This window comes from Phoca vitulina, unplaced genomic scaffold (genome assembly GCF_004348235.1).
Source record: "Phoca vitulina isolate PV1807 unplaced genomic scaffold, GSC_HSeal_1.0 scaffold25, whole genome shotgun sequence".
NCBI classification, from domain to species: Eukaryota; Metazoa; Chordata; class Mammalia; order Carnivora; family Phocidae; genus Phoca; species Phoca vitulina.
This window is the reverse complement of record NW_022589728.1, coordinates 26,432,435-26,439,501: the sequence shown is the minus strand read 5'-3', so window position 1 is coordinate 26,439,501 and position 7,067 is coordinate 26,432,435.

The window sequence follows — 7,067 nt, the reverse complement described above, 5'->3', positions numbered from 1 at the left end:
TTGGGAAGAATGGCTGTCGCTCTGTCTAAATCTAGTTTGTCCACATCTAACTCACTACCCAGAGGCACGATAGATGGAATATGGGAGGAAAGGCATCTCTTTAACACTGAGAATAAGAAGCATCTTTCTTGACTTACACTTCATGAAGAAATCTTTGGAGTCCATATTATATCATCCACATGCTGTTCCCATTATTGAAAAACTACAGACAGTGGTCCCAACGTATTTATGTATCAGTCCCCAATAATCAGGGTAATAAGCTAGGCCATGTGATAACCTTGTATCGGTTACTAGGGGCAGATGGAAGTCATTACTCTAAGTTGCTGGGTTTCCTATCTCTTGTGGATAAGGTAGATTCTCTCTGGTCTTTATTAGGAGTGGATTTCTTTAATTTACATTGACTGAGAAATTGTATTAAAGAAGATTATATTTATGTATCTGGGAAAAGCCTTATAAAACATGAAAATTAACTGCAGGGTTAATGAGAAAACCTCCAGGGGCTCAGAAAGGCCATATGGTATCACAGAGAAAAGTCTGAAAGGGAAGTCAAGGTTTATTCCCAAGGCCTACATCTGATTTATTGTGTCTCCTTGGACAAGTCACTTAACTTACCATCATCTCTTTCCCCAGCTGTAATAATATTCCTACCTCATATCTCAGAGGAGTATTGCAAAGATTCTAACTAAACACAGGCAAGACGTTTATTACTGCTGGAGAATAGCTTTTAGCACCTCAGAAGATAGGGTTGAAAAAAAAACAGTAGATATGATTGTGATGATGGCATTTTATATCACATCTCATCTCCCTTCTTATATTATGGAAAAACATCTAAGTAACGGTAGATCATGCTGGTGTTTTAGAAACTGTTCATAATTAACTTTAAGATTTTCTCTTCGAAAAATGCAAAAAGCAAACTCCTCTGTAGTTTTTGCCAATCTCTGTTCACAGAAGCATTTTTACAGAAATACTAGCGGTTTTATTAACTTATATTTAGGATGTGTGATAATAACAACTAAAAAAAATAGTGGTGCTATTTATATGATTCTTCTAGTCTCCTGGAATTAAAGCACAGCATATAATTCCTGCAGTAGGTGTTACCTTTGGCATTCAATATAAAAATGTGTTGAAATTCTGAAGTGTTATGTAAGTGTTGATTATTAGTAGCAGTACACTATGAGAGAAAGCTTAAAAAGCAGGATTGGAGGTATTTTTCACTTTCTTTTTTGCTCACATTTAGGATTTTGTGAAAACAAGATTTTTAACCGCCCCCCCCATAATTATTCCCTTTTCCTTACAAGTGAAAACTAGATGGCTGTCCTACTTTTATTAACATAGGTGACAGAGAAGAATATACTGTGTTTTCACTGATCATAAAAATCAAACATTAAAAGTCACATGTAGCATGCATGTGACTTAAATGTATTCAGCTAATTGAAAGAAGCCTGACACAAAGGCCACGTATCATGTGATTCCATTTATAGGAAATGTCCAGAAGAGGTAAATCCATACAAATGGAAAATAGTGGTTGCCAGGGGCTGAGGGCAGGGGAAAAAGGGAAATGACTGTTAATGGAGAGAGGGTTTCTTTTTAGGGTGATAACAACGATCTGGGATTAGACAGTTGTGATATTAGCATATTTTGCGAATATACTAAAACCACTGAATCGTACACTGTAAAAGAGTCAGTTTGATGGTATCTGAGTTATATCTCAATAACAAAAATTAGCCACAGAGAGAAATCGATAAGGAAAAAACAGTAATTTTAGGACGGCTAAATCTGGCAGTGTCAATAAAAGGTGCTTTTGATCTTTTATACGATGATTTATTTTATGTTTAATTTGCATAAATCGTTTTATCATCCTAAATATCTTTGGTGGGGAACCATTATGTTTTAGAAATAATATTGATGTTTTGTACTTGATTTTTTTTCTACTGAAAAGTTCACTTGCCGTGTCCCATATGATTTCCTATCCTTTATGGTGATTTAGAACCAGAAGACCTGGGTTTCAGTTCTCTTCTCCATGAAATACGCTTCGTGCTATAGAATTTGACAGGAACAGTCTGGGGCTCCCGTGTGTGAGTCAGACTAGGCAGAAATGCTCTATACGCGTCAAACCCAGTGTGTGTAATAGTCTACGTCCAACCAGAAGGCCAAAACCATGCACTAATTTGAGCAGGAGAAGTTTGTTAGAAAGAATTAATAATAGAGAAGTAAACTACAAAGCTGTAAAGAGAACTCTATCTGCTGGACACCCGAGGATGGAGGGACAGCGTCTAAGAAAGGATCAATGTGGAATTCCAAGCCTGGCTTTCAGAACTCATCAGAGAAGTGTGATTGCAGTCAACTGGGTGGTGGAGGAGTTTGCTGGCTTGTCCAGATCAGAGCTGACCCACCGTCAGAGAAGAGCAGGAAACCACACTTCAGGGTGCAGATGACTTGGGGGTGGTAGGCAGGTGCTCAGAGAGAGTTGGGTTTTGCTGCCAGCATTAAGGCCTGGAGTGTGTGATGCCCACACCAGAAGGGATGCTGGGGGTAGTCACCAGTCCTACGCTGGGGCTGCAAGGTTGTTGAGGGATTGTGTGCACCTGGGGCACACCACTGCTGGATGTCACCACACACACCCAGGGGACTGTGGAGCAGGAGCAGAGAAAGCAAAACCCATCCCACCAGATCAGGAAGAGAAGCTGCTTTCCAGCTGTAATGTCCTTCCAGCAACACCTATTGACAGAGCTCCATGTGGAGGTCTCGGTGCAGAAGAAGTGTTTAAGGGGTCTAGTCCAATATTGCAGAACAGGTACTAAAGTGCCAAAAAGAAGGTGAGAGGCAGTGAACTGATAAGTGCCTTCTCCTCTCATGTATGTATGCAGCTTGACCGTATTTACCAGCTCCCCTTGCAGTGAAGTGAGGTGATCGAGATGTGTTCTAGCTAATGGGATGGTGGTAGAAGTGTTGTGAGCCACGTCCAGATCTTGCCCCTAAAAATCAGGTTTTTTCCCTAAAAACAGCGACCCACAAAACTGGAAATAAATGATTCTAAATCCTCGGGGGATGACAGGTCCACAAGGAAATACCCTAGAACCCCAAGTCATCTCTTTGAGGAGAGACCCCAGGAGAATCATCTGATCAAGACCATTGATGATAAAGCAGTTCCATAAATTAAAAACAAAATCTTTATATTGTTTAGGCATTGAAATTTTGCAGTTGTTTATAAGCCTGGGTAGTCCTTTTTGACTACTCTTGTGTCTTGAAGATGTGAGCTGCCATAGCATAACCTAAAATATGTGGCATTGGTCCAGTGGTCAGACCATGGGCAAAGAAGAATGAGCTCTTAGAAGCTGAGAAGCTGGCATTCTGTGTTACATAATGGTAAAATATTTGGTGAACTGCCTGTGCAATAATTTGGAAAGCAGATCTTCCTAATGAGTTGCTATGGACCGGTGTCTGCTGCCTTTTCCAGTCTTCCTTTTTCCAAATGGATAGTTGTGCCTATCCTATCCATGCTTCTTGTTTGTATATTGGGCACCGTCGTGGGAGATAGATCACTTATCTTTTTTGTTCATGAATCCCCGGACCACAAGGAGTCGCATCTGAACTTGATAGGGAGCACTGCTCATTCCTCAGAAACCGGGACTTTGAGCGAGTGAAGGGATTGGTGTGACTTGGAGTTCTCTCTCACCAGGAGGAGACGTTTTCTACATGTGAAAGAAGGAATGAAATGGGTATTTGATTACCAGAAAGGGCAACTTTAGGAGACTTTGAAACCAAACTCTATTTCCTTTTCTCTTTGTGCAAAAAAACTAAGCCAGTGACAGGTTATCTTTCTAAATTTGGGCCAATAGCATTCAGGGACAAGTGCTACCGACCACTTCTAGACCCTCCTTCCATTCTCTTTGTCATCCTCTTCTCATGGCTTAAAAGCATAGGACCGTCTGGCCCTGGGGAACAGGAGAGCCGTAAGATGAAAGCAGTCATCATTTGGAAAGTAATTTCCCAGAAGAACCACAGGACCAAGAAGTCTCATGTAGAACCATCGCATGAGTGGGCAATACACTTTTTGTTCCATGCGACCCGCTGAAAGTCTGTGGTTGGAACAGCAGTAAGCCGTCCCAAGCAGATGCTCAGAACCAGCTCGAGTTAGGCCGTGGAGTCAGGACACACATCCATGTCGGGAACTGTGATGATTTGGGTACAGTGGGAAGACGCAGAGAAGAGCACCAAAGGCTGGCGATCAACGGAGTTCAGAAGCACAAGGGGAATTAGGTGTCGGAGAGAAAAAGGACCAAAAAGAACCAGGCAAGGGATGGTGATGATGCACTTCTAGGTCACATTCTTGCTACCTGAGCAGACTTTTGAGCATTAAAGCAGAGTTCAGCTTTGACAGAATGACGTCTGGCACATGGTTAAATCTCCTTCACCCAGGAGTGGCTGTTATTTATTGTCCCAACAAGAATTCTATTCCAGAGTGTCAGAGATGCTTTTAATAATTACCCACAGAACAACAGACAGAAACCATGGTTATCCTGGGGAAACGAGCCGCGTGGTCATATTTCCCTGACTTAGAGTTCCGTGCAGCTTTAAGATCAAATAAGTAACACAAGCAAAATCAAATATATAAAAACTCCTTTGGAAAGGGAAAGCGCCCAGATTCTGATTATTGTTATGATCTTGTGACTATTTTAAATTAGTGAATGAATGAAACACCCCATCATCTTAGCCTTCCCAGATTTCTAACTACCCATTTCTTCAGGGGGAACTTTGGTGTTTCCGTAGCAACTTCTAAAAACAGGGCATTTGTGATGAATCCTGTTCCCAGTGTGTTATTAGGACACAAATCCAGATTTCCTCTGCCACCCCTAAGAGAGCTTTAACTCTCCCCCTCCCCCCCACACACCTCCACACGTCAAGCACCAACTTCATCCTGATAGCGAGCAATTCATTTTCATGTTTACCTCATGAAGGGATGCCTGCAGTGCGCATGCCGCTGAGTGCAAAGTGCAGATTAGGAAGCAAAGCCCTGCTCCCTCGATGCATTAACACAGCCTCCATTAAGCTGCTCTACCAGGGGGGCAACCCTGGGGCCAGAGGAGCTTTCCTGCTCTAGGGCTTCTTGCCTCCTGGGGCCATTTTCAGAAGGGTGCCAGCCCAGCACAGCTCCGTTTTTAGTTTCTTCCCCCATGTGTCTCTCTGACATTTGCTGCCCGTGTTCCCTTTCCCAGCTCCCAACCCAGCTCCAATGCAGGGAACTTATTGTTGAAATAATTGAGCAGATATTTTTAGCATAATTAATTTCTTAGCTAGGCATTGGATAAATGGTTACTTAAAAGACTACACATGTAAAGCAAAATTTCCATTATGAATGTTGGAGAGAACACCAGGAGATTGTGTGACCCGCCTCCTCTGTTTTGGTGAGGAGGAGAGTTCTAGCCACCAAGGATGGATAGGCTTCCGAAGAGCCTGAGGACAGAGGCTCCGTGGATGTGGCCACTCTTCAAGCTAAACCACAGTGCAGCTCTCCCCCAGGATCACAGAAAGCCCTTATCATATGTACCATGAATTATGTCATGAGAATGGATTAATGGACATAAAGTCTTTAGAATAATGGGCATATATAATAAACACTAAGTAAGTGCTAGCTTTTGTTATTACTATTCTTATAGTGGTAGACCATCATAATAATAACCAATATTCATTGGTCTGGTAATAATTAATATACATTAGTATATATATGCTATGTCTAATATTAATGTACTAACAAAATATACTAAATTATTGTTTAAGGGTTGGGTTGAGGACTGGTAAGTTTTATGCTAAGCAAGAGAGAAAGTAAAGATGAGAGAGGAGGGAGAGAGAGACACAGGAAGAAACGTCAATCTGTGTGTGTGTATGTGTGTATGTGCGCGTGCGCACTCGGTGAGGAGAGGGCTTTAGAAGAGAAGCAAAGGGGAACTCAAGTGACCATGATAACTGGATAAGTGACTCAAGTTTGGAAGCCTTCTCATCATTTGGTAGAAATGACAAGATTTGTTCCATTTTATCCCACATACCCTGGTACCTATAGATGGAAATCACATCAAGACAAAATGCTGCTTCTGGAAGTGGGAGGGAATAGTGGTTAAGAGGGAGCCTCTGGAATCTCCATGGCTCTGTGTGTGTGTGTGTGTGTGTGTGTGTGTGTGTGTGTACTACATTTTTTAAAGGTTGAAGGGGATATTTAAGGTAATAAAATTTGTTTCTGAAACTGGGATAGGGTATCTAAGGAGGTGGTGAGTTTACTACCCACTGGGGGGGGTTCACGCACAACACGTATTCTTGACAAACCTAGAATATAATATGTGTGTCTGGATAGCATATTTAAAATATCAGCTAATTTTTTTCTTCCCAGCATTTCACTTTCACCTTCTCTTCCCACCTTGACTACATAACTTCTCCTCTGTTGGGACAACTTTACTGTTATTCTTTACTTCAGAATGGAGGGAGAAAAGGGAATGCCTTCCTGGTTTTCCACAAGTTGGATAGCTTGAGCCTTGATGGGCAAGGCCAGGGACTGAGGGCATAGAAAAAACTTGAATAAGGTACAAATCTGCAGGATGAGCAGGGATGCTTCAGGATCGCGACTGGGGAACAGGTGTAGATAATGGGTGTGCATAGCTATTGGGGCTCCTGACAACAGGAGGTCCTGCGTTTCCTCCCAAGCCGAGTTCCAAGTGGGTGTGATACCCTTGGATAGATTTGGGGCTTTGGGAGTGTGGATGTGTTTAGATCTGAGGTGGAGTCCATGCTCCTCCCTTGGGCATTGGAGCAGTCGTGGCAGAAGGTCTCATCCTCATGGATGAGAAGGAGGCAATCTGCTTGGACTAATGATGAAGAGCCAGGAAGACGGGCTTTCTCAGCAGATAGCACAGACAGTGGACCCCAAGGATAGATGCCTCTTACCCCCAACGTGTGCTAGGTAAGCCTCCTAGAATTCAGACATACCCACAGAGAGGAAAGGCAGCCAAAATTGGCTTGTCGGGCTAGCTTCATGTATGTGTGCCCGATGAGTCACTGAGGACTCCACTCAGAAGGGG